Below are 27,900 nucleotides of genomic sequence, written 5' to 3'. Positions count from 1 at the left end.
GGGAATACATATCATTGATTATTTGGAACCCACACAAATAAACTTTTGATTGGTCGCCCACATGAAAAGCAGAAAAAGTAAATTGCAACACAGGAAGCAAACATTTGCTGAACAAAAGAGTGGATTCGGTGAAAAACGAGTGACAACAAAAACTTTAAATGTCTTTATTTCTTGTACCCAAAAGGAGAGAATGTAGCTAATACCACCTCTGGTCTAACACAAAGTAATCATCTAGGTCATGTTACTGAATGCTTGGGAGGACAGTAGTCTTCTTTAACGTCAATGAATGAATCAACTTATTGCAACAAGCACCAGTTCATTGATTAAATGCTTGCAAGGTGCCCAGCGTGATGTGTGCTCTTGATGGTGCAGGTGGCATGACCACCACCCTGACTCCACGGGTCCTGCTTTTCTCAGTCCTCAAGCAAAACATGCCAGGAGATCAGTTTCTTCATCGCGAAGCTTTGCAGAAAGGGCTGCATCAAAATTAATTTTCCAAGATAAAAATTATGAAAATGAACGGGTTTAAAGCTAGACTTTGAATCAAATGATTTCTCTGAAGTGAAATAGTTCCAGTATCCTAATTTTTCCCGGCATAATTTTAAAGATTAACGCTCTTTCTCCTCCCCACCCCCAAAGAGATCATTTGCAAAGATTTATGTCTATCATATTCAGGAGCAGCTATGAGCAGGGGTGGATATTTTTTACATAAGTGTAATTATATGTAAGTGCTATAATTTAATTACCACGATTCCATCCCTATTGATTTCAGATACTCATCCGGAGCCTACAGATATGGTTGTGTGAAGCTGACAGATCGCATCATCTGTTTGAATGCCGACGGACACTGTAGGAAGACAGAAAAGACCATTCGTTAAAGAATAGCAAGGAATTTTCTTCCAGGAAGCATTAAGGTAACTATTTTACATTAAAGGCTAGATTTTCAGGTAAAGGGGGTGGGATAAAACACGGTCATGCAACACCTAAGATACAAAAGTGCAAAATACATATATACAGATTAAACATAAAGATGTAAATTGATACGTGAAATTAAACGCTAGGTGAACATTCACCATCATCAACAATTCAAGTCAATGGGATGGTGGCAGATACAAATTTAAAAATTCAAATCAGGCAAAGTGAACATTTTAATCCTATCCCTGTCTCCGGACAGCAGAATGCAAAATCCGCATTGATTAAATCCTTAGACTTCTCCTAATATTCTATAGTTTGGAAAAGGGGGCGCTGGGAAACACCAAGGGAGAAAAACCCTCAAGAGAAAGGTCCGTTTCACAACCGCAGGACATTAGCATGAGCAGGAAGGACTTCTGAGTCTGCTATGGGCTTTCAGGAGCCGTTCACTGGGCTTTGCAGCGACTCCTGGGGCTCTTCTAAGAGCTATTCAGTAGGATGTACTCTCGGGTTGATCATCTGTCTCTCAGGGTCAAGGATTTAAGTTCCAGAAGGGCAGGATCATGTTTGACATATTCATGCTACATCCTCAAGGTGAGAATAAAATAAAAATATATTAAAGAAAATTAAAAGAAATAAGAGAAAAGAAAAGAAAAGAAAAACGTGTAAAAGCTATAAAAAAAGAACTCTGTTGGAAAAAAAAAATCAAGAAATAGCAACACAGATCTTCTTTACATGCTTTCCACTATAGAAGAATTTAATAAAAATATGAACTCAATAAAAAGAACTCCAAAAATGAGTTGATAAAAGAAAAGACGTGAATGAAGAAACCAAAGTATATCATATAGTCCATCTGATGGTTTTCATAAGCGGGTAATACACATCATACAGTGTAATTTTATATTAACAATCTAGTGAGTACAGAAGACTTTTATCCACAGTCAACAGATGTTGAGACATTGAACTGAGTCATAGCAATAAATTATTGATGCATGTTTTGGAAGGTGTTCTCAAAAATTGTAACATTTAATTAAACTAGTAAAACTTTCCCTTAAAATTTATAGTTTTATTATTAGATTACTGTTGGGTTTTTAATATTCATCTTTGTTAATTTTATGTTGAATTCACACATGAGGCATTCTGGATCAGAGACAGATTTCTGATTAAATGCCTCACAGTAAATAAGAAGTCTGATGGCCCCTTTTTGCCCCTAATTTTTACCTCTAAGGCAACGCAATAAAAACTGATGGGAATTCTTCCCACACAAACTGCCAGTCTGTGAGTGTGGTGGTTGGTTTTACGTGACAACCTGGCTAGCTGTGCTGCCCAGTTATTCATCGAATGTTAACCTAGGTGTGGCTGTGAAGTTGTTTTTCAACTGGCTTTAAGTAAAGGAGTTTGCCCTTGATAATGTAGGTGGACATCATCCGATCTGATGAAAGGACTTACAAGGTTTCCTTGAGGAAGAAATTCTGCTTCCATTGTAACCTCCACCCTGTGTGAGATACCTGCCGGCAGGCTCACTTAAAGGTTCCTCATTGGCTAGGTGGTCCCTACAATTATGTAAGTCTCATACTGTCTCTTTATTTATATTCTACACGCATACACACACACACACACACACACACACACACACACACACACTGCTAGTTCTGGTTTTCTAGTAGCATCCTGACTGAGACCCATTTTGGTACCAAGAGTGGGGTGCTGCTATAACAAATACTGAAAAATATTGAAACGGCAGGTGCCTGGGTGGTTCAGTCATTTAAGTATCTGACTTCAGCTCAGGTCATGATCTCATGTTTCATGAGTTCGAGCCCTACATTGGGCTCTCTACTGTCAGAGGAGAGCCTGCTTTGGATCCTCTGTCCCTCCCTCTCTCTGCCCCTCCCCTGCTCACGCTCTCTCTCTCTCTCTCTCTCTCTCTCTCAAAAATAAACATTAAAAATACTGAAATGGCTATGGAATTGGATAAAAGTTGGCAGATGGAAAAATTATTTTGAGGGCCATAATAGGTAAAGCCCAAATTGCCTTGAAAGACTGTTGGCAGAAACACAGATGTTAAAGGCAATTCTTCTGAGAGTTCAGAAAAAAGTAAGGAGTATGGTGGAGATGGCTTCTGTTTTTATGGAGAATATATTTATATTTATTAATTATATTATATTTATATATTAATACATGTATTTAAGGACAGAATGTTGGACACAGTGGACATCACCTTCTAATATACTATATAATTCATTTGCTTACTATGCTTATTATGTATAGTCTGTCTTCCCAACTAGAATTTAAGCTCCATGAGGGCAGGGATCTGTGTCTACAACGGGGCCTGGTGCCTGGTGGGCACAAAATAAATACTTGTTTAAAATAAACAGAGGAAGCAAATACCTTGCCTTTTCTCAAAAACCAACACCCTTTTCAGAATGTGAATTACAGATGTGAGTTACAGATCATTTAAAAGAAATAAGTTCATACAACTTTTTGAAAGGCAATTGAGAGAGTTGCAAGTTGACTGCAACTTCGAGGATTTGACTTAGAAGAGATAATTACCTAAGAGCAGAAAGATGTTTGCGTGAGGATTATTATCACAGTGCCATATGTAATAGTGACAATTTGAAGCAAAAAGGAATCATTAGGATACTGTCATGTAAGTTATAGTGCTGGGACACCATGTAATATTATAAAACAATTATAAATATGATACCTTGAACCAAGGTAGTGACAACGTAAATGGTGAGAAAATGTCAGATAATCAAAATTTCTTGGATATTGGTCACATGTTGTGAGAAAAAGAGAACAATCAGAGATGACTCCAAGAGGTTCCCTCTGGGTATCTGGTAGGTAAACTTGACATCAAATGACAAAAGGAAGTTTGTCAGTCGATATTTCAGTTGGAAATATTAGAATTTCAGTATGGACATGTTAAATGTGACATTTCTAGCAGTCATCTGTTGTGGGTTTGATTTTGTTTTCCCAACAGACATATCAACGTCCCAACCTCTGGTACCTGTGCATGTAATCTTATTTGGAAATAGGACCTTTTCAGAGATAATCAAGTTAACATAAGGTCATTAGGGTGGGCCCTAATCCAAAGTGACTACTGTCATTACAAGAAGAAGTGAAGTGCACAGAGGCAGAAGGAAAAAATGAAAAGGCATGGGCCAATGGAGACAGCGGTTGGAGTAAACCAAAGAATTTCAGCAGAGGCATGAAATATATTCTCCTCAAGAGCTTTCAGATGGAAGAGTGCAGCCTTACCTTGATTTCAAGCCTATAGCCCCTAGAATCATGAGAAAATGTTCCTAATGTTCATAGCCACAATTTTATTGCAGCAGCTCTAGAAAACCAGTACAGGGAAGAATAAGAATAAATGAGTATCAGTGAGTATTCCTGTGCCTTTCAGGAAGGTCTTGTCCTTACTCCAGTCCTTTGGTGTGTAAAGAAATCTCTCCAAGGCCCAGTAGCCCTATGTATCTAGGATTTTATCACCTAGAGATGTCTCCAGTGTCCTGAGCTCCATTTATCCTTGGAGACCTTTGGGCATTAACTATTTGGCCCAGAGACAGAGCACCTGGCTGGCTCAGTCAGTTAAACATCTGACTCTTGATTTGGACTCAGGTCATGATCTCACAATTCTTGCGATTGAGCCCTGCATTGGGGCTGACAGGGCAGAGGAGCCTGCTTGGGATTTTCTCTGTCCCTCTCTCTCTCTGCCCCTCCCCTGCTCTCTCTTTTTCTCAAAATAAATAAATAAACATTAAAAAAAGGTAAGAGAATGTTTATTATCTTTTTGGATCAGAGCAGTTAAGCAGACACATGACTACGGGTGAAACTCTCAGGGTGTATAAAGAGTGTCAGGAGCACCTGGAAATCCAGCCAAGCTTTATATCTCCACAATTACAAATGACTAACATTGGCAATAAAAGCAAGACTAAGTAAGGTTTAAAATACTGAAATGATACAAATTATATTCTCTGATCAAAATGGAATTTAGCTAGATATAAGTAACAGAAAGATGTGTGGAAAATCCCTAAGTATTTGCAGATTAAAGGCCACACATCAAAATAATTTATGGACCAAAGAAGAAATCACAAGTTAAGTTAGATAATAGTTTAAACTGAATTAAATAAAAACCAGCATTCCAAAATGTGCTTTTCAGTCAAAACAATGCTCTGAGAAAAATTTACGGCACAAAAGCTTCATGTTATAAAAAGAAGAGTCTCAAATCAATGATCTGAACTTCCACATTAAGAGGAACCTTGACTATCCTTATTGTGGTGATTATTTCACAATATATACATGTATCAAATCATCAGCTTGGATACCTTAAACTTAAATTGCTCAAAAATTTATGTCAATTATAACTCAAGAAATCTGGGGGAAGAATTCAAAGACAAGAAGAGCAAATTAAACCTTATGTAAATAAAAGGGGACAAATTATAAAAAGAGAACAGAAACAAATGAGAAAATGGACCTATAAATCAATAAAATACAAAGCTGTTTCTAAGAAAAAAAATTGAAATATATTCAATCACAATAAACAAGAAAAAAATGGAAATAAGACACAAATTATCAGGTCAGGAATGAGCAAAGGGGCATTACTACAAACCCTACAGACATTACAGAATAATAATAGCATCAATAACAGGACCCATATCAGAGATACAAGAGAGGACATTGCTAGATAGCCTACATATAGGATAAGAATATGAACAGAATAATAGGAATAATTATGAAAAAACTATACACTCATAAAATTTTCAAGTTAGGTGAAATGGGTAAATACTTCAAAATATACACAATACCAAAACTCACTCAAGAAGAAATGGATGATCTCAATAATTCTATATATACTAAAGAAATTTAATCTATAGTTAAACATATTTACCTTAAAAAAATCCATATCCAAATTGTTTCCCTGGTATATTCAACCAACATTAAGGTAAAAAATAACAGTTCCTCAAAAATATTACAGAAAATATAAGAGTAAGGAATACTCTCCCACTCATTTTATGAGGTCAGCATTAAGCTGATACTAAAACCAAATTTAAAAATTTATAAGACAGGCACCTGGGTGGGTCAATTGGTTGAGTGTCCGGCTCTTGGTTTTGGCTGAGATCATGTTCTCACAGTTTGTGGAATCGAGCCCAACGTTGGGCTCTGTGCTGACAGTGCAGAGCCTGCTTGGGATTCTCTCTCTCCCTGTCTCTCTCAGCCCTTCCCCTGTTCACATGCACTCTTTCTCTCTTTTTCTCAAAATACATAAACTTTTAAAAAGTTATAAGAAAGAAATCTACATCTCAATATACCTGATGGATATAAATGCAAAAATCATTAATAAGATTTTAGCAGTCGAATCCAACATTACACAGAGAAATACATCATGAAATAGTTCAATATTGAAGAACCAATATTTCTGCACTGTGATGCAATAAATGGGAAAGAATGTTTCTCCCAAACTTGGGAGAAGAAAAGAAAAAATTTCAAACTAAGTTCAAATTCATAAATTTCTCTTTAATACACTGGATAACTGAAGATACAGAGCAGACAACTCACCCCAAATTGAAGGAGAGATTGACACCTTCAGAGAGAGGGATTTGTAACTTGCTTACCTGGGATGGTTGTGATCACACACTGGCAGCAATGAAGGATGTAGACAATAATTGGAAATATGCCATTTTAGGGTTGTTACACCAGATGAAAAGTGGTAAAATAGTATTTAAAAGCAGACTATGATGAACTGACAACCATCTTTAAAAAATAATATATAAGTCAATAGGGGAGATAAGAAGGAATCATAAACACTTTCCAATTAACCCAAGAAAAGGAAGAAAGGTTGGGGATAAGTAAACGAAGAAGTGTGGAAGAAGTAGAAAACTTCTTCCTACTTCCGGTCTACACAAGATGACATAGACTCGTTACCCAATGCTTTCCTGCCAGAGCGTGGAAATAGTGCAAGAAGCAACTAAAAGAAAGTTCTAGAAAGGGAAAAGTTAAAACAGTCGGGCTAAGGACCCAAGGACTGGAGGGATGACAGAGAAGCAAGGTATCTTAGGACCCCCACACCCCCCCCCCCCAGACACATAACAGAAGAAGTGGCCATGCCCAGAATTCTCCAGCTCCAGGCTGATGATAGAAGGGATCCATATAGGGTCATTTATCCCTGGGCTGTGTAGGAGTCTTGAGAGACCCCAGCAGAGAATGGAACTACCACTACAGACTGGTAGAGAGCCACATATCCCGCAAAGTATCTGTAGTGAGAACTATCAAAATGAAGAACTCTCAAAACTCAACAGTCACAAAAATCCAATTAGAAAATGGGCAAAACATGTGAGGAGACATCTTACTGAAGAAGATGTATAGACGCCAAACAAGCACAGGCAGAGATGTTCCGCATGATTAGCCATCAGGGAATGCAAACGAAAACACGATGAGATCCCTACACACCTATCGAAATGGATAAAAGAAACAATAGTGACATCAGCGAACGCTGGCAAGGATGCAGAAAAACTGGGTCTTTTGTGCATCGCCGGGAGTATGGGAGGTGCTACAACGAGCAAAGAAAACCGTTGGGCGGTTGCTTTTCAAGCACGAAACTACCACACAGCCCAGCAGTTGCACTCTTGGGGATTTATTCCAGAAAAATGAAAACTTACATTCCCACAAAGACTTGTCCGTGAATGTTCATAGCAGCTTTGTTAGACCAGATAAGAACCGGCAAGAACCCAGATGTATTCAATGGGTGAAGAGCTAAACAAACTTCCGCACGTGCATCGTGGCTTGGACCACCACGCCGCAGGAGAGTGGAGTGAGCCATTGGCACACCACGTAGACGAACCTGATGGACCTCGACGGAGTTAGACTCACTGAAAAAAAAGCCAACCTCGAAAGGCTACAATGCCATGTGACTCCCTTTATGTACCTTTCTTGAAATGACAATATTCCGGAAATGAGGCCAGATTAACAGTTGCCAAAGATTAGGGACAGGGTGGGAAAACAGAAGAAATGTGAGTGTGGTTGTAAAAGGGCACATGAGAGGCATCCTTGTAGATGCGGCATAGTTCAGTGTCTTCACTGTGATGTCTTCACTGTGATATAAACTGCCCATAAGATAAAATTGTATACAAGGAGTATGCAAACAAAAATGGATACAAGGGGTGTGTGTGTGTGTGTGTGTGTGTGTGTGTGACTGTGATGGCGTGGATACACACACTACACATGATAAAATCGCATACAAGGAATATGCAAACAAAAATTGCATATAAGGGGTGTGTGTGTGTGTGTGTGTGTGTGTGTATGTTTCACACAGGAAAATAAATGCAATAAAAACTAGGAGAACCTGAATAAGATTAGTAGATTGTGTCACTATCAGTGTAAATACTTTGTGAGATTGTACTACAGTTTTGCAAAAAAAAACTCTCCTGCTTGGGGGCACCTGGGTGGCTCAGTCAGTTAAATGTCCGACTACTGGTTTTGGCTCAGGTCGTGATCTGATGGTGTGTGAGTTCGAGCCCCACATCGGGCTCTGTGCTGGCAGTGCACAGCCTTCTTGGCATTCCCCCCACCTCTCTCTCCCCCTCCCCCCCGCATGCATACACTTGTTCTCTGTCTCAAAATAAATAAATAAATATTATCAAATAATTTTTTAAAGCTCTCCTGTTTTAAAAGACAGAGGTTATAATACTTTATAACTAAAGGGATTCACCCTAGAAATGCAGTACTGTTTCAACATTTAAGTCTTACCGAATATTAGCAACACTGAAATAACAATATAACACACCAACGGTGTACAATTTATCAACAGACCAAAAGAAAGATGTCACGATTGTCTCAATAGATGCACAAAAAAGCATTTAACATCCTCCCACAATAAAAACATTCAGAAAAAGAACAGAGGAGAAATCCCTTAACTCGAAAAAGGGCACAAACACAAAATCTAACAACAGCAACAATTAGAACTAAGTGAATGTACAATGATGGTCGGTTACAAAATACAAGGTCAGCATACAAAAATCACTTTTATTTCTATAAACAATCAATGAACAACTGGGAATATTAATTTAGAGTACCATTTACAATAGCTCCACTCCAATACTCCACAGAGTATTTAGGTTAAAAGCCCAGAAAAATTATGTGTGGGACCTGTATTGTGAAAACTAAAACAAACAAACAAACAAATGTTATTGTCAGGGAACAAAGGCCTTGAACCCGGAGGGAAAGGCCATGTTCACACATGGGAAAACTTGACACAGAGCGTCAGCTCTCTGCAGAGTGACCTGCGGCTTCATTGCAATCGCCATCAAAATCCAAGTGGATTTTTCGTAGATATTTACAAGCTGATTCTAAAGCAAGGGTGGAAACGTTAAGGAACTAGAATGGCTAAAACATTTGATTTTATTTTACTTTATTTTATTTATTTTTTTATTGAAAATTTTTAATGTTAATTTACTTTTGAGAGAGAGTGAGAGACAGCATGGGCAGGGGAGGGGCAGAGAGAGAGAGGGAGACACAGAATCCAAAGCAGGTTCCAGGCTCCGAGCTGTCAGCACAGGGCCCGACGCGGGCTTGAACTCACAAACCGTGAGACCATGACCTGAGCCGAAGTCGGACACTTAACCGAGTGAGCCACCCAGGCGCCCCTAAAACATTTTTAAAAAGAGCAAAATGGGAGGCTCGCATTACCTGATATTCAGATGTACTCTAAAGCTGCAATCATCGAAGCAGCGTAGGATTGGTAAAAACATCAACACATAGACCCGTGGAGAAGAATGGAGAGTATAAATAGCCCCACTTAAATATATTCTATTGATTTTGACTATGGCGCCAAGACAAGTCAGTGGAGAAAGGATACTTTCGCCCAATGGTGCGGGGACAATGGGACATCCACATAAAAAGAGATGAAACTCAACGTGAATCTTACACTTCATACAAATTATCTCAGAATGGATCACAGGTCTAACTATAGAGCACAAAGCGATATCACTTTCAAAATAAAACATAAAAGAAACTCTTTATAACCATAGGGTAGGCAAAGAGTTTTCATCCGACCCCTAACACAGGTCACATAAAAGAAAATAATCTGTAGACTGAATTCATCAACATTCAAAATTAAAAACTTTTGCATTGCAAAGAATGCCATAAAGAGAGCCTGAGAATAAAGCTGCACTCGGGGAGAAATTACCTGCAAGTTACGTAGTAAATCCAAATTTCTGTTTAACCTTTGGGACTGTGTGGGCTGGGGCTTTTTAATTTGTGGTGCTTTATATTTCGACAGAAAGACATCTTTCCGAGTGGCGGTGTTTTGATTCTTCCACGTACCCACATCATCATACCATCAAATTTTCACGAGAGTCTTCATTGCAGGTTTCAGATGGCAAAAATCATTGTTTTACTTTATTTTCAAAAATTGCAGTCAGCCCCTCTGCGTCTAGCGATGTGATAAAGCTGAAATAGAATGGGCATCATTGGATGGGCTTTTGTCACTAATGCTGTGGGAAATGACTGGAAAAAATAAGCATCATTCGAGACAGATGCATTCATGTTTTGAGGCAATAAAGTGTAACAGAACCCGGAAATGGACACTCATAACAAAACCTGAGGGAATCCCAGCAATTTGGTCCCTTTCTTCCCTAAGAAATAACTTTCGTTGTTGGCTGTTATTTGAAGATACGTGTTTTTCCCCCTTCCCTTCCTATTTGATTTGGTTGAAGCCACTGCAGTGTTTTACCAGGTGAAAGATAGGTATTTCAAGAAATGACCCACATCGGTATTATATCTATTACCTCATAATATGGCTATTGGAGTCCTGATGTGCACACTCTAAAGAGATCACTGGGAAGATTTCTGTTGGTCCCAGAAATATGAGTGGACCAAAAGCTATCCACAGGAAACTGGCAATCTAAGACATGTAGACACAGGAGGCAACAGATGTCTTTATTTTTAAATGAAATCTCTTCTTTATCTGGACTCTTAAGCGAAACTCAGAACGCTTTTACAATGTGATGGTTCGGTTAAAGCCTTCATTTAGCCTGGCGGCATCACCACGTTGGAGGCCATTGTGCCGTTGGGTTTGTGTCAGATGAGGCGATGACGCCGTCTTGTGAGAAGTTGGGAACTTTCGGGCTATGACTTTGATTAGCTGCTGGAGTATCTGTTGGCTGCTCTAAGTGTCCCTGCAACTCCCAAATTAATATATATTCTTGTGACAAGCCAAGTGTGGGGATGTGTGCTTGTGGAAACTTACGATTCTTCCAATGCAGTAGAGATGGAATTTCACCAGTGAGAACCTGTTGCAGTAGCATTCGTTAATAGAACATGGAGCTAGAAGATACTACGGGATCCGCAGATTTTAAGGTGGGCTGCTAGAAATGGTTGGCAGAGATGACGCTTCAAGTTGGTTAAAGTTGGGACTTAAAAATGAAGGCAATTTTGGGGTGCCTGGGTGGCACAGTCGGCTTAGCATCAGACTCTTGGTTTCGGCTCAGGTCATGATCTCACGGGTTCACGAGTTCGAGCTCCGAGTCAGGGTCTGCGCTGACAGCGTAGAGTCTGCTTGTGATTATCTCTCTCTCTCTCTCTCTCTCTCTGGCCCTCCCCTGTTCTCTCTCACTCTCTTTCTCTCTCAAAATAAATAAACCATTTTTTAAAAAAAATGAAGGCAATTTTGAGTCGATTCCATCTCTTTAAAATATGAGGGTAAATAACAGCTCATATGGAACATCCTTTACTGGTAATTATTACAGTCTTTGGGTTTTCTATTCTTTTTTTTTTTTTTTTTTTTGAGAGACACAGAGAGAGAACCGTGGGCTTGCATGCAAGTGACTGAGCAGAGGAGGGGCAGAGGGAGAGGGTGAGGGAGAATTTTAAGCAGGCTTCACACCCAGAGCGGAGCTGGATGCGGGTCTCGATCTCAAGACCATGAGATCATGACCTGAGCCAAAATCTAGAGTTGGGTGCTTAACCGACTGAGCTACCCAGGCACCCCTGAGACTTCTATTCTTTGGTTCCACACCAGCCTGAATGAGAGGGAGGAATAGTGAGGCCCACAATAAAGGGCCATATTCAGCACTGTGACTCAAATAGGCGCCCACCGGCCCCACGGACACGCAGTCCTGAGAAAGAAAGTCTGCTCACTTCATCTCTCGTTGTTCATCGCCGTTACCTTCCCGGCACACTGTTTAACCTTGGCCTCCTTTTCCTTCTGTTTTTAAAAGAAGTGCTTCTGTCTTCCCAAGAAGAGCTAGGACTGAAAGTTCCTGGTAGAGAGACAGTTTAAAGATCTCCTGGCTTCAAACACCAGCTGTATGTGCATTGAATTATGAATTCCAAAATTAACTAACTCCAGAACTGGCTGGTTGACTAAGTAGCCTCTGGACCCTCTGAGTACTCCCTGGAGTCCAAATGCTTCCAGAAATAGGTGGTTGTGTCAGTATCTGGGGCAGGTGTGTGCCATTCTTCTGCCATTTTGACAGTCTTGTTTATTTCATATCAGCCAGACACCTGATCTTGACCCTAAGTTGTCCTTGCAATTTGGAAGTCAAAAAAGCTATTTACCTTACAAAGAAGGAAGAAGTTACTGGTTTAAACTGTAACAGCCACCCACAAATTATTTTTAAAGCTATGCACACATCATTGTTATTCAGATTCTTGGTCTAAATAACTATCAGATTTTCCCCTTAGGAATCATAAAAAACAACCTCTGTGTTTGAAGTTTTCTTACATCTCAATTATGGCAATATCTTATTTTCTTTCCTTTGTAAAGACCTAATTATTAAAAACTTCAAGAGGAAAATGTATTTCTAAAAATCAAAAACATAACATTTAAAACGATATTTCCCTGTAAAGATGCATGAGGATTTCTTTTCTCTTTGACTCACTTAATAAAGTCCTTTGACAATGATTTCGGCCACGCTTCTGCCTCGCCTTCCTGTCAATCCAGAAAAATAACCCTCGAATAAGGACATTACTTAGCACGTTATGAACAACCAGTATTGGGGGTGCTTTTTCTAAAGTATGTTTCTTTTTGTTTTTAAAGTAATATGTAGATGTAGTAAAAAAAAAAAACAATTCCAAAAGTACGTTAAGTAACTACATTAAAAAATAAACATCCTTTTTTCTATTGCCAATTCCCACTTATATGATTCCTTCATAATACTGACATCTTATTCTTTATTACTCTGGTGGTTAACACCATAATTTACATTAGATGTTGTCATGCACTGTGTCCCCCTCACAATTTCTATGTTAAATCCCTAACCCCCAATGTTGACTCTGTTTGGAGGCAGGAACTGGAAATTCTAAGCTGTCCCTAATTCCTTCACCTGCAAAGTTAGTGGGCTATTCCTTCACGTTTTTATTTAGTTATGATAATTTTCATCGCCTTCTCATCTGCCCATGGACTCTTACAAAAAATTAAAGAGGGCAACATCAGACCTCACAGTTAGAACTGTATAGTTTTGTTTATTTCAAAACCAGATGGTTTGAACTGGTGGAAAAAAATATGAGCCTACTTCTCTAAATCTGTGCCCCTTGAAAAAGAATGTTTAAAACATCAAGGTCAAATTGATTTCTTTTCCTACATGTCATTAGTTGTTTAAGGCATGCCATTTTTCATTTTATGGAAAGTACCTCCATGGCACTTAATACACATCAGCACCGTTCTAAGAAGTGTACATGTGTTAACTCATGAAAGGCTGTTATTAACCCCGTCTTACAGATGAAAAACCAAGAGACACAGAGAAGATAAGTCACTGATCTAAGATCACACAGCTAAACCCCTAGAGCTAGAATTCCTGCGACTGGCTTTCAAGTCTGAGCTTTTATCCATCATGCTAATATCAGTACCATTCTTCTTTCAATGGCTTTTGGTAGAGTGTGGAGACAGGGAAGCTGGAAGGCTCCTTGAAAATCTGCTTTTTGCTTCCTTTCCTGCTTCTATTCTTGCCAGGACCTGCACTTCTGCCCTACATACGCCTTAATGTCCCCCTTGTAAGGGACAAGGAGTTGATGATTTGCTTGGAGTCTTCAGCATAATAGATAATATCTGAGGAGTGACCGGGCGAGGTCATCACGTGCTACTCCAGACCAGCACCGGAGCTAGACATATGGACGCCGAGACTTCCTGGGATCCAGGGAATAAGTGACTTATCAGGACCTCAAACAGAGGTGAAATTCATGCTCTTTTTCCTTTCCGAGTCTCCCAGATGCTCCTTCTGTATCTCTCTCTCTCTACGTCTTCCATAATCTCTGCTCTCACTTCCTACTGGCTCACGTTTGATTTCTATCCTGCACGAAGCCAAGGACCCTCTTAGCTGTTTCTGGGGGACCCCTCTGGGCCTTCGGACCCCGCCCACCCGCATCAGTTTCAAGTTGCTTTACATTTTTCTTGTGAACCAAAGAACATTGGTATTTCCACTAGTTCACTAAGGTTTTCTGGATTCTTAATTAGAATAATGAGACTCTATGAATCCAGGGATCACTTAAAGGCAATCCTATCAAAGCCTGCAGACTTGATTTTCCAGTTCAGACTGAAAGACAATGCAGGTATCCAAGAGAAAGTAGAATTAAACCCACATCATTGAAAAACTGGTGTCCAGCAAACCTAGAAAGCATTCGGACCAAGAATTCTCCAGACTCCCAAACGTAAGCCATACGGGGTACGATTGCTGGGTTTTGACACATCATCCGGAAATGCCCTTCTTTGCGAAGAATACTGTGCTGGCTTCCACATCCCCTGGGATTCTCACTCACTCCGTCCAGCTCTCAGTCCTGAGAGGCTGAACCTAACGGACTATATCTATAAGCCTCTTAGTCCGCCTACCAGACACTAGGGTCACCCGATGGGAGATGCCCACAACGGATGGGGCAAGGGAAGGTAAAGTGAGGTGTGTTCTTTCTTCCAAGGTCCCCTTTCTAATGGACCACAGGTTGGCTGCCTGATGGATGCAGAAGGGAAACATGCATTTTTTTGAACTGACACTTCTCCAAGCTACAATTCAAGGGTCTTTCATAAAACTGTAGCTTCTGAATACCGCAAGGAGTTTGAGAGACCCAAGCACTGAGTGTACAAAACTACACATTCATTCTTCTCACAGATATTCAAGTGGGTAATGTGTCCGCTCTTCATTACCCTCATCCGATCAGGAACGAACAAAGGGGCCTATCACTGTGCAAGTTGGTGACTGGGAGGGACATACATTTCAACGAAGCATTAATAAAATATGTATGTGTCCTCACATTAGCTTAGTAGTAATCCCTTTGATTTGGTACATCCAACTTTTTAAGCCAGAAATCAGATTTTTTTTCCTCTTTTTAATTAAACTGTAGAAATGGGCCAAAGTTTTATCTAAACTATAGTAGACAATATAGCTCACATTAATCATTATAAAATCAAGTGTATTGAGTTATAATTTACAAAAGTAAAGTTCTCCTTTTGTGTACAGTTTTATTAGTTCTTAAAAAATGAAAATAACCTCATAACCACCACCACAATCAATATAGAACATTTCTTTACTCCTAAAAGTTTTCTTGTGTCCATTTGTGGTGACCCTTTACTGCAGCCCCCAAACCTTGGGAAACACTGGTCTATGTCTATAATTTAATTTTTACAGAATGGCAAAGAACAAGTAGGCTCTTGGGTCTGGCTCCTTTCACTTAGCAAATGCATGTAAGACTCATCCATATTGTAGAGATTAGTAGTTTGTTCTTATTTACTACTGGCTCGTATTTCATTTTACAGATGCTCCACTGTTTAGGTATCCATTCATCAATTAAAAGATATTTGGATCATCTGTTCAAGTGATTATAATTCTGCTCTAGACGTTTATGGACAGGTATTTGTGTGAACCTAAGTGCCCTTTCCTTAGGGATAAGCTCTAGGGGTGGGATTTCTGGACTATAAGGTAATTTTGCACCTAACTTCATAAGAAATCATCGAACTGTTTTCTAGAGTGGCTACAGATTCCCACTGGTAACGTGTGAAAGTTGTGAATTTTCAGTTCAGGTTTTTCTTATTGTAACATTGGAGATGACAACAAGCTCCTTATACCTGGGGCTGAAACCAGAAATCTAATTATAATTTTGGATTTCTATCTCTTCTTTCAGTCTCTGGGTCTATTCTTTTTGTGTTTTTTAACCCTGTTATCAGATGCATATGCATTTTTGGATCATAACGTCTTTTGGGTACATTGACTCTTTTATCATTATGTATTGTCCTTCTTGACGCCCAGAAATCTTTTTGCTGAAGTTTACTTCATAGGATATTAAGATAACCACACGTTCTTTTTATTAGTGTCAACATGGAATGACTTTTTCATGTCTTTTTACTTTAACCTATCTATAGCCTTATATTTAAAGTAGATACCTGAAGACAACACAGAGTTGACTACTTCTTTTTTATTCAGTCTGAGAATGTCTGTCTTTAATTAGTATGTTTGGTCCATTTACATTAAAAAAATTTTTTTAATGTTTATTTATTTTTGAAGGAGAGAGAGGGACAGAGCGTGAGCAGGGGAGAAGCAGAGAGAAAAGGAGACACAGAATCCAAAGCAGGCTCCGGGCTCCGAGCCATCAGTATAGAGTCTGACACGGGGCTCGAACCCACCAACCGTGAGATCATGACCTGAGCCGAAGTCGGACGCTTAACTGACTGAGCCACCCAGGTGCCCCAGTCCATTTACATTTAGTGTAGTTATTAATATGTTGGGACTCTAATCTACCAATTTACACTTGTGTAGTTACGGGTTCCTCCCGGTGCTTCAAAATGGCAGGTATTGCCCTCTGGCTGGCATAGCCTGGTCCATGCATCTTCAGCGGACTCTGTGCACCTGAGTCTGAGGGGTGGCGTGTCTGTTGGTTCTGACCTTCTCCCTCTTGCAGCCCATCTCTGCTTTGAGCCTTTGGTGGTTCTCGTTTGAGGGAGGGTTTCCTGCCTTTCTCCTGGTATTGGATATGGGATCCTGAACCCAGCAGTTTCCAGCCTCTCCCTCAGAGCAGGTGGCTTTTTTCCCTCATGCCCCCACGAGCCACAGCGAGCCTTCACCTGTACCCAGGGACAGCACGCGTTTTGCATTGCCCCGAGAAGGAGGCTCACGTCCCCTAAGGAGGAAGAATCGGGTGGATCTCGATGCCTCTCCCAGGGTGCTCAGTCCTCTTCTCCGGGCCTGCACCGTCGGGGAGCTGATCGTCCCCTCCCCGTTCTGCTGGGTGCCCCTCACGAGCACCTGGTGGGCATCTAAGAAAAGACGCCTGCCAGCGGGTACAGGCCTCCCGGCCTCTCCGACTTCCCACTCCCTGTCACACCAGCCCACTCAAGGCCTCTAGAAACACTTTACGCTTTTAAGTGACTTCTTCGTACCCACTCGTGTGATGCCTAGAAACTCCTGTTCCTTGGTTCTGCCGCAGGTGGTGAGCAAGCACCCAGCTCGTCTGTCTCTCCTTGGATTGAAGGCCGCAAGCGTCTCCTCGCAACCTCACCTTGCTGATGGTTTCAAGAGAAGTTATGATTTGATAGTTTGTCTTTCTCTTGTTGCTAGGGTCACAGCTTTCTATCTTCTAAGTCTCACCACACCTTTCTCCCCCCATAAGCCCTTCCTTGTACTTGTGTATTAGACTGTGGCACAAGGCAGTAAGGTGCGTGAATTCAAGTGTAGAGCTTGATACGTATACGTAGATATATGTATGCACATCCACATGGCCCCACCGATATTAGGGCGTAGAACCTTCCAGCACTCTTTTACCCTTTCTCAGCCAATAACCCCCCCCCCCCGAGATACCCACTTTTCAGATTTCAAAGGTCAGATACCAGCTTTGTCTGTTACTGACTCCTTATAAGTGACATCTCCAGTTTATATGCTTTGGCAGCGAGATTCTTTCATCCCACATCATGTCTGTGAGATTCACCTGTTTGTTGCAGATTTCGGTAGTTTTGTTCTTTTTTTTTTTTTTAATGCTTATTTATTTTTGAGAGAGACAGAAAGAGAGAGAGCACACACATGCCACAGCTGGGTAGCGGCAGAAAGACAGAGGGAGAGAGAGAATCCCAAGCAGGCTCCGCAATGGCAGTGCAGAGCCTGACACGGGGCTCGAATCCATGACCTGTGAGATCGTGCCCTGAGCTGAAACCAAGAGTCAGACGTTTAACCAACTGAGCCACCCAGGTGCCCCTGTTCCTTTTTGCATGGTGTAATATCTCCTCACATAAATATATCATGATTTATTTTTCGTTCTTCTGTTGGTAGACGTCGGGCTGCTTTCACTTCCTGGTCACCATAAACAGAGCCAATGGGGACAAACTTCCACGTGCCCAGTGGAATAACCACATCTTTCTCTTGGAATGCGCACCCGGGAACAGGTTACCTCGGTTGAAAGTAGGTGCGTGTTTCGTGTTAGTTTGTACTGCCTACCATTTTGCCAAAGTTTTGGTAACAACGTGTCGTCCCACCAGAATGCACGAGAACGTCGCCTGCGCCAACCTTCACCCAGCTGGCTACCACGGTAGCATCTCGTCGCTGGGCTCCTTTGCATTTTCAAGATGACGAAGGACGGCGAACACCTGACTGTGTGCTCGTCGAGATGTTTTTCTCCGGAAGTGCCTTTGTTGGATAGATGGATTACCAACACATTCCCCCAGTCCGCGCCACGGCTTTTGACTCTATTAATGGTGTCTTTTGTTACATAAGAGCTCTTAATGTCAATGAAGTGCAATTTGTCAACCTTTTTCTGATAGTTAAAGCTTTCTTTGTCTGTCCTGTTTAAGAGGTTTTTTTTCTTACCTTAAAGTCATAAAAGTATTTTTTTCTTTATGTTTTCTTCTTGAAGTTTTGTTTTTCTCCCTCAAGGGTTTCAGTCTATCCTTACCACATTTGTTGTGGCTGACACCCTTTTATTCCAAGCAGAAGGGTGAGGTTTACCACAGGAAGCCCCTGAATTGCATAAAACACTGTTTTTATGCAGGGGTGTTTGCCCTGTGATTGGTCACATGCTCTGTGATACGAAAGTTAAGGCTACTCTTCTAGAAGGCTTGGAAATTTCATTGTTTTACTAAGTCACTAGCAATTTTTTTTTTATTAGAGTATAAGCTTCATTTCTAATTCACCATATATTCAATGACTTGTAGAAACCAATCTTTAAATTTTTAGTCTTTTAAGTTATTGCAAACTATGGAGGCAAGTAACATGACTAAATTTCCATATCAAATGGAAAATTAGTCCCAAACATCTGTGAGGTCTGAATGCATGATATTGGATGGCGAACATCTCAGTGACTACATTTTTTACATTCCTAGTAGACATTCAGTGCCTCTAAGTTGACTATAAAATACAATGACACGCTGTGGCTGGGGGAAAAAAAGAAAGAAAGACAAAAGGAAACTAACTTAGATGTATAAATGGAACAAAGTGTAGAGATTATAGGAAGGAGATTCGGCACGTATCCCGGGCTGAGTCTATCACATCCAGAATACGGCTTGCGATCCGGAAATCTCATCTGACAAAGGATCTGGAGAGATGATTGGAGAGTTTAGAAGGGAGGGTGTCTAGGGGCCCTGGGTGGCTCAGTCGGTTAAGTGTCCGACTCCTGGTTTTGGCTCAGGTCATGATCTCACGGCTTCATGAGTTGGCGCTCTGAGTTGGGCTCTGAGCCGAGAGAGCACGGAGCCTGCTTGGGATTCTCTGTCTCCCTCTCTCTCTGCCCCTCCCCTGTGTGCACTGTCTCTGTCTCTCTCAAGTAATCCATGAGGAAGGGCCTGGGGGTCTCCACCCGTGGAACCGGCCGCTGCGGTGGGGGGCGCTCTCCCACGGAGACTGCAGCACAGGACGGATGAGTCTGTGAAGGATTTTGGTGAAAGGATCCCTGCATGGTGAGGTTCTTCTTTTCCTTCCTCAGGGTGGAAACAAAGACTCCAAGGCAGTATCTCAGGCTCTTTTCTTGAAGAAAGGCTAGAAACTATAGGACAACTGGGGATGCGGAGGAAAGGAGCGAAAGAGAGCCGCTATCCATTGGAAGGGAGATGGAGGCCGTGTGGAGAGAGGCGGGCAGAAGGAAGGAGCAGGAGGAAGCTTCCAGACAGAAGCAGGTGCTGCCCGGTGACCCCCCACCAAGGACCCTGGGGCCTTCAAGAGCCATCTGTGCTGTGAGCAGGACTGCTTCCCCCTGAGGAAGCCGGCATGAACAGGAAGATCCCCGCAAGGCAGAGGACGGGACAGGGCTGGAGAGGCACCTGCACTGGGTGCCTGGGCGGGAGGGATGCTGGTGGCCTTTCCTGTGCCGGGCACTGCACCCCGCGGTTAACCCTCACTTGCCGTGCCGCGCCCCGGGCTCTCAGAGAGCCCGACATGCACCCTTGGGTGCTTAATGATGGCACGGTGAGCAATGAGGGCTTTTGCTCAGCTCGGAGGCTGTGCTTTGGGCTGTGTCAGATGAAGCCCCCGGAAAGCTGTGGATGGGAATGTTCCTGAGAGCGGGTCTGAAGCCACCACATTCCAAGCCCCGGGAGGGAGGCTCATCCGCTTCAACAGTGCAGCCAAGTCACGTGCGGGGCAATCGCTCCTTCAGCCTGAACGTGGCGTCGGTGTTTCGTGCTCACGCTTTTGCACAACCCCTGTGTACTTCCAAGTAAGAAACAGGACCACCGAGGGGTTTTTATTTCTCCCTGCTCTCCCTCTCGAATCAAGTGCCTCGTATGAGACAAATCGTTGCATCACCAAGGAGTGACAGCCTGACAGCCTAGTTGGGTCTTAATGGGCACGACAGCCAGCAAATCAGAAATCGTGGCACCGCATCTGTAGGAACAGCAATTTGCGCTCCGTTGAGTAAGCGGGAAACTCAGAAAATCCCGGGGAAGGAGAAGGAGCAAAATCAAACGGATACATTTCTATCCATCCGGCCCTGCTCGAAAGTAATTGACAAGTTGAAGGGCGCTGTTCAGAAGTTTCCCAGGTCCTTACTTAAATCCTACTTCTTGACACACCCAAGGGTTTAAAATTCAGACCAATAAAAGGCAAGCTAACAAAGCTTTCCATTTTCTTCTTACAAGACTTGGAGGATATACTGCCCATCTAATTATTTTATGTTAGGCTCGGAGGGAGTTTCTGACTGGGTATTATCCAGAGGATGGAATAAAATTTAGATCAACCAAGAGAACGGCTTTTAAAAGTTACAGTGTGGTTCATGAGCTTAGATTTTCTGTTTTGTACACCTCAAGGGCTTGTTGGGGCTTTTTTTCCCCTCTTTTTATTATTTTCAGAAACCAGCCTTCATATTTCTAGTAGGTAGTAGTTAGAGGAGGTATTTTCCCAAAGCTTTCATCGCTTCCCCCCCCCCCCGTTTTCCCGTGAAATGACAAATGTTGAAAGCATAGTGATTAGGAAATTTACTACTGTTCACAGTAATCACATCACATCACTGATTAAGAAGCTAATTCCCGGGGAGCCTGGGTGGCTCAGTCGGTTGGGCATCTGACTTTGGCTCAGGTCACTATCTCACGGTCCGTGGGTTCGAGCCCTGCATCGGGCTCTGTGCTGACAGCTCAGAGCCTGGAGCCTGCTTTGGATTCTGTGTCCCTCTGCCCCTCCTCCAGCTCATGTTCTGTTTCTCTCTCTCAAAAATAAATAAACGTTAAAAAATTAAAAAAAAGAAAATAGAAGAAGAAGCTAAACCTCACACTTCCAGGACTTTCTGGCCAGTGGGAAAAGCACTAAGGTGATTGGGAGGGAGGTGGCTTCTCCGTGCTGTGGTCTGTGCTGGTTTAAGTGGACAGCAGGCTGCACACCCAGCCGAGGTGGTGGTGTTTGTTTGTTTGTTTGTTTGTTTGTTTTTGGCTAATGTTTAATAGCCAGAAATGCAACAAAACTGGTTTCAGAGCAAGAGGAGCCTTCCAGGCTAACTCAAACTCAGGTTTGCCAGAAGAAACCGTGACAGCAACTCAGAGGCGAGCAGGTGCACTAGAACTGAAGTTCTTAGAAAGGAGGAAGATTCCAGATCCCACACCGGGCTACTGAAAGCCCATCTCCATCACCAGAAGTTTGGGCATGCCTCCTGCACAGCAACGGGGTGTCCTAGCAAGTTGGATACCCAGTCAGAGAAGAGCAGAGAAATTCTCTCTCTCTCTGTCTCTCTCTCCCTCCGTCTTTATTAGAAATAATGAAGAATTCCTATTTAGGATAGAGAAAATTGTCCGGGAACAAGCCCCAAAACATGTTTCAAATGTGGCAATGATGCCAAAAAGATTAGTCAAGGGAAGCTCGGGATTCAACAAAAACAGGCTGTCAAGTGTATGCCCCCAAAGAACAGAGCTGTTCCTCACGACGAGCCCTAACATCTCACACACCGCCATGGAAGAAAAAGCCACAGACACCCAGGAGTTCGGTGGGTCTTGTATGTACCCCAGGCGCAGGAGGCATGGTGATCGCCTCCCAGAGGCCACCGTACACCGTCCCCGCCTCCCCGCCATGGATGATAAGAGGTCCTCCCTTCCCACGGATGACGGAAGGCCCTGCCAGTTTTCACCAAATGCATGACTGTTATTCACTGGTGCTGACTCATGTGAGAATAAAAGACCTTAAAAAAAATCCCGCAACTCATTTTGATTGGCTTTGAAAGAGAACAAAAGGGTGCGGGATATGTGTAGCTAGATTAAACATAAAAGCAAGGGCATGTAGTTTACTGGATTGCCGCTTACGATGTCTGAATGGTGGGTTGGTGGACAGTGGGGAACCTACATCTATAGAGACTTACGGGGAAAGAGGAAAGATTTGATCAGAAGGGTTCTAAGCTGAATGTGAGGAGTGTGGCAGGAAACTGGATACTGGGTTGGAAATGATGTACCGGTGTGGGGTAAAACGAAGAAGAATGATCGAAGAGAGTCTAAGGGGAAAATAACAGAGATAAGGAAGAATTTTGTAAATTTTCTTTTAGAGTTTATTTATTTTGAGAGGGAGAGAGACAGGGAGAGCAGGGGAGGAGCAGAGAGACAGAGAGAGAGAGAGAGACAGCTGTCAGCACAGAGCCCAACGCAGGGCTCAATCCCAGGAACCATGAGATCATGACCTGGGCCGATATCAAGAGTCGGACGCTTAACCAACGGAGCCACCCAGGTGCCCCGAGATAAGGAAGAATTTAAAAAACTTGTAAGTATGAAGTATAAATTAAACAAATTTTAGCACAACATGGTATTATAAATCTGTCATAAATTTGTGCTAAAGGACTCATAATTAGAAGAAGACTAAAAAGAAATTATCCCGGGGCGCCTGGGTGGCTCAGTCGGTTAAGAATCCGACTTCGAGTCAGGTCATGATCTCGAGGTTCGTGGGTTTGGGCCCCACATCGGGCTCTGTGCTGACAGCTCAGAGCCTGGAGCCTGCTTCGGATTCTGTGTCTCCCTCTCTGTCTGCCTCTCTCTCAAAAGTAAATAAACTTAAAAAAAATAAAAAAAAAAAAAGAAATTATCCCAATAAAGAGAAGAGCATATTCTATCTATGTCATTGCAGAAACTCATAAACTTTAGATACAGGGGGAGTGATGGCACCCCTACGTAGCGTTATTCTGAGAGGGATCTCCCATCTTGATGGCAAATTCTAGTCCTTGTCCACCCTCCACATGACTAGAGAAGAGTTAACCTCCGTGAGGAGTTCACAGTACCTGACGTACCTGACCTGGAGATGTGGTGCACTGAGTTCGTGAACCAGGGGAACGAATCTAGCATGGCATCCGGAAGGTCGTAGGTACCCAAGATGGCAACAGCCCCTTCTGAGACAGCTCGAAATGTCAGCTGTGCACGTTATGATCTTGGAGCCGTTTCTGACCCCAGGTAATCTAAGCTTCTCAGCGCATGGTATGGTCCTGCCCACTTCTCTGGCCTCATCATATAACTCCCATTGGCAACTGAAAAGTAGTCTGTGTCCTATTGTAGCGCAGAGGTCAAAGTATTCAGATTGATTAAGGGGGCAGGTGTCTGTCGTTAGCAAGCTGAGGGGGGAATTACCAAACATCTGTGTGCAGAGAGGAAAATTGCTAAAAACAAGACCTTCGGGTCCCAGGTGTGAAATACGACTTTTGCTACTATAGAGAGTTGTAACTGGGCAGGAGCGAATGCTTTCAGAGCTGAAAGTGGGTTCTAGAACAATGGTGTTGTGCCCATGCGCGGGAGGGCCACATGGCCTGATTCAAAGGGTGTCGGACTCAAAGTTTCCTTAATGCCAACATTATAGAGCTAGAGTAGACACTTGTGTTGCCGGGGCTTTGGGACAGGGTGGGAGGGACGTACCTGGGGTTACAAAGGGAACATAGGGGTCCTTGTCATGAAACTTGTGTATTTGCACTGTGGTGTTGGTCACACAGGCCTGCACATGGGACCATCTCACACACACACACACACTCAAGGGAGTGCATGTAAACCCCATGAAATCTGAATAGGCTGACGGATTGCACACATGCCAGTTTCCTGGTTGTGATACTGTGCTATAGTTTTGTAAGATGTTACCTCTGGGGGGCCTGGGGGAAAGGTATACAAGATCTCATGGTAGGATTTCTTAAAATTATACACAATTATGTAATTAATTCACAATTAAAAAGGTTTAAAAATTTATTATTATTATTTTAATATTTAATTTTGGGAGAGCACTAGTGGGGGAGGGATGGGGGGGGGGCAGAGGATCCGAAGCAGGAAGTGCGTCGAGAGACTAACAGCAGAGAGCCCGATGCGGGGCTTGAACTCACGAACCGTGAGATCATGAGCTAAGTCGAAGTCAGACGCTCAGTTGACTGAGCCACCCAGGTGCCCCAAGGTTTAAACATTTTTAAGAAAATCTAGTCAAATGAACAAATTAAAACCTGGCAGTGGCGAAGCATAAGTAGAGGCTGGACGGCCCTCTGTAATACAGAGGTCTAAGGAAAATGTGAGCCCCTCCCCCAGTAGGAGAAAATGGATAATAATTAAAAACAAGGACGGAACACAAATCTGGCAGGTAGATGGAGTGGGAACGAAAGGGGACTCCACTTGTCCAGACACTCGATGAAAAATCTCACTTCACTAAAAAGAAAGACATTTTACCTACTATGCTGTGTATTACACTGGAAGAGAAAAAAACCAAAAATCCTGGAAAAATAACGAGGGAGGCTTTTTCTGAGAAGCGGGTTCTGCAAACAATAACAATTGTTGCGAAACAGAAGTGATGGGAAACCCGCGAGCAAGTGATGATGCAATCTGTAAATTAAAAATAGCGCAGGATGTAAAGGCTAAGTATCTTCATATTTATACCCTAAACCTTACAAGGTCCACATCAGAATTTTCTAATAAACATCTCCCAATCTATAAAAAAGAAATGCATGGGGTCTGCCAAAAAGATTCAGATGTCAATGACAAAAACAATGATAAATGACCCAGGTCATCAAGAAAAAACAGAATAAACGACGGAGAGTAAGTTATATTTGCAATATACATAATCACTGCAAATGATAATTGAAAGATAACTGAGCATTGAATTAGCCACTTTGCTAACGTGCACGCCTTTTCTTCTTCCTCCCCACCATCTCCTCTCTTATGCATTGCATGAACTTAATCTTGTCAACCCAAAATTAAATCACTGAACCTGGAAATGACTTTCCTGTCGGCAATCCCAGTTTAACCCAGAAACCCCGTATCGCGATTTCCCTCACACGGGAGCAGTAGGCGCGATCACCAAAAAGGCTGCCACAGAATCCGTGGTATCCTGGGGATTGCATTTCCATTTGCTTAGACAAGAATTTATGCTTTTCTGTTTTGTTTTAAAAAAAAAATTTGGTTTCTCCTGGCATCATCAAAAATCTTATTTGTAAATATTACTTTGGGCTTTTTTCGAAACTAGCAGAATATCAATTTTATGTCTTTTCTTTGTCAGTCTCCGGGCCTGATTTGCATTTTGAGATGCCAGACTGCCTTGTTGATAGGCCTCAGGCAGTGTGATCTCTTCTGGATTGAAGCTGAAAGAAATCTTGTGCCTTTCGGGCATCTTGTGAAACACAACAAACACCTCCCTGTTTCCAGGAAATCTTGTCTGTCCTTCCCTTTTTTTCTTTTTGTCAACATAAATTCTAAACAAAACAGACTAAAAATGAAATAACCTTGGCCCATCTGTCACAATGAGAAGTTTGTCTGCTACTCTGGTTACTCCCACATCGTCGTCAGCCAATCGGAGAAGAGATTGGAACAATCGGGAGCCATGTTTACAAACAGTTGTTGTAGAGACCAATCCTCTTGGGAGGCTGAAATTCTGCTGTGGGGGTGGGGTGGGGGGGGGGCGAAAAAGAAGGAGTATCCGAGCTTTAGGGTGAGGGGAAATGCTCAGAGAAGCTGGGGGTCCTGGGTCTAGGGGAGCTCAAGCCCTCTGTCCTCGCACAACTGGAGAGGCTCGAAGATCTACAAGGCAGTCCTTTTCTCTGCTTCAGCTGCCATCCTGCTTCACAGACGGGGCAGGTGGCTGATGCTGAGCCACGTCACCCGCAAACCCTAGCCAGGGCTCTCGGGGTGATTGGAGATAAGATGACCCAGAAGGAAGAGAAAACCCCAGTGTTGCTACCTGTTAGAAAATACCGCTCATGACAAGACTCTACCTAAAGTTCCAACAACGCAGCCTTCCTTAGACAGACACAGGGGCACTTGGCCAGATGACAGAATGCATGGGAGGGAGGCACTTCAAGTTGGTCCGAGACTTTTCCAGTATGACTTCCCCAAACTGACTACAGACTACCCACCCATCCTTGCCCTGGGTCTGGTACCACTTGCTCCCAGCAACTGGGATATCCAACTCAAACAAAAATGCTGGCTCCTTAGTGCCTGCCACCATTTTGACCAGCACCCAAGACCCCTTCCTGGAAGAGTGTCAGATTTCACCAGGCCTGCTGCCATCTTCCGACCCCACGTGCAAGGGTGCCACCACCACATAGACTCTTGGAAACCAGAGTCTTTGAGTGAATGCAGCATCCTCCTCTGTCTCTGGCCACTCTCCCCATCGATTCTATGATGCCCGACCTTGGTCATTTCCAGCAGTATATGGAATGTATTACTTAAAATGGTGTTCTACACAAGAAGGTGAGAACATAGAAGACATGTGATTAGCGTCCTCAACGAAGCATGTATATGTGGCAATATTAAAGAAGAATGAAACTCCATGGAGAAAAAGGAAAACAAGAGGGCAGAGAGGCAATCAGATATAAATGGGAAATGGAAACAAAATCAGGGAAGCAGAAACTTGGTGACAGAAACAGAAGACAAAATGTTCTCATAAAAACCAAACTTTGCGTCACCAAAAGTCGAGTCTGATGAGGACCGCCCACTTGTGAATATGGCCAGTAAGATAAAAGGAATGACAACGTGGGAAAAAGAGAACGATTGAACGTCGTAATTACCGATGAGAGGGAATCTGTTTAATTTTACATTATTTGTTAGAAAAAAACGAATGTTGGGGCGCCTGGGTGGCGCAGTCGGCTAAGCGTCCGACTTCAGCCAGGTCACGATCTCGCGGTCCGTGAGTTCGAGCCCCGCGTCAGGCTCTGGGCTGATGGCTCAGAGCCTGGAGCCTGTTTCCGATTCTGTGTCTCCCTCTCTCTCTGCCCCTCCCCCATTCATGCTCTGTCTCTTTCTGTCCCAAAATAAATAAATAAACGTTGGGAAAAAAAAATTAAAAAAAAAAGAAAAGAAAAAACCGAGTGCATAAAATTAATTATTTCTACCTATTATCAACTGTGGCTATCAAAAGAAATGCAGAAAATATTGAAAAAAGGTGTATCCATACGTGAAAAAACAGGCATAAATTCAGGTGGGTGTAAAAGCTGAAATTTTATCAGATGGGGACACGGGTGGGTAGATGATAAGAATGAGAACAATAAAATTAAACAGAATTATTGGCATCAAAATCAAAGGCAAAATGTGGTAAATAAGAGAGAGAGAGAGAGCAATTAAGCATTTATTTTAAAAGTATGGAATATTGCTAAAGTTGTACTCAGCAGTAATTCTAT

This window comes from Prionailurus bengalensis, chromosome D3 (genome assembly GCF_016509475.1).
Source record: "Prionailurus bengalensis isolate Pbe53 chromosome D3, Fcat_Pben_1.1_paternal_pri, whole genome shotgun sequence".
NCBI lineage: Eukaryota > Metazoa > Chordata > Mammalia > Carnivora > Felidae > Prionailurus > Prionailurus bengalensis.
The sequence above is the reverse complement of the archived record's forward strand: the minus strand, read 5'-3'. Positions refer to the sequence as shown.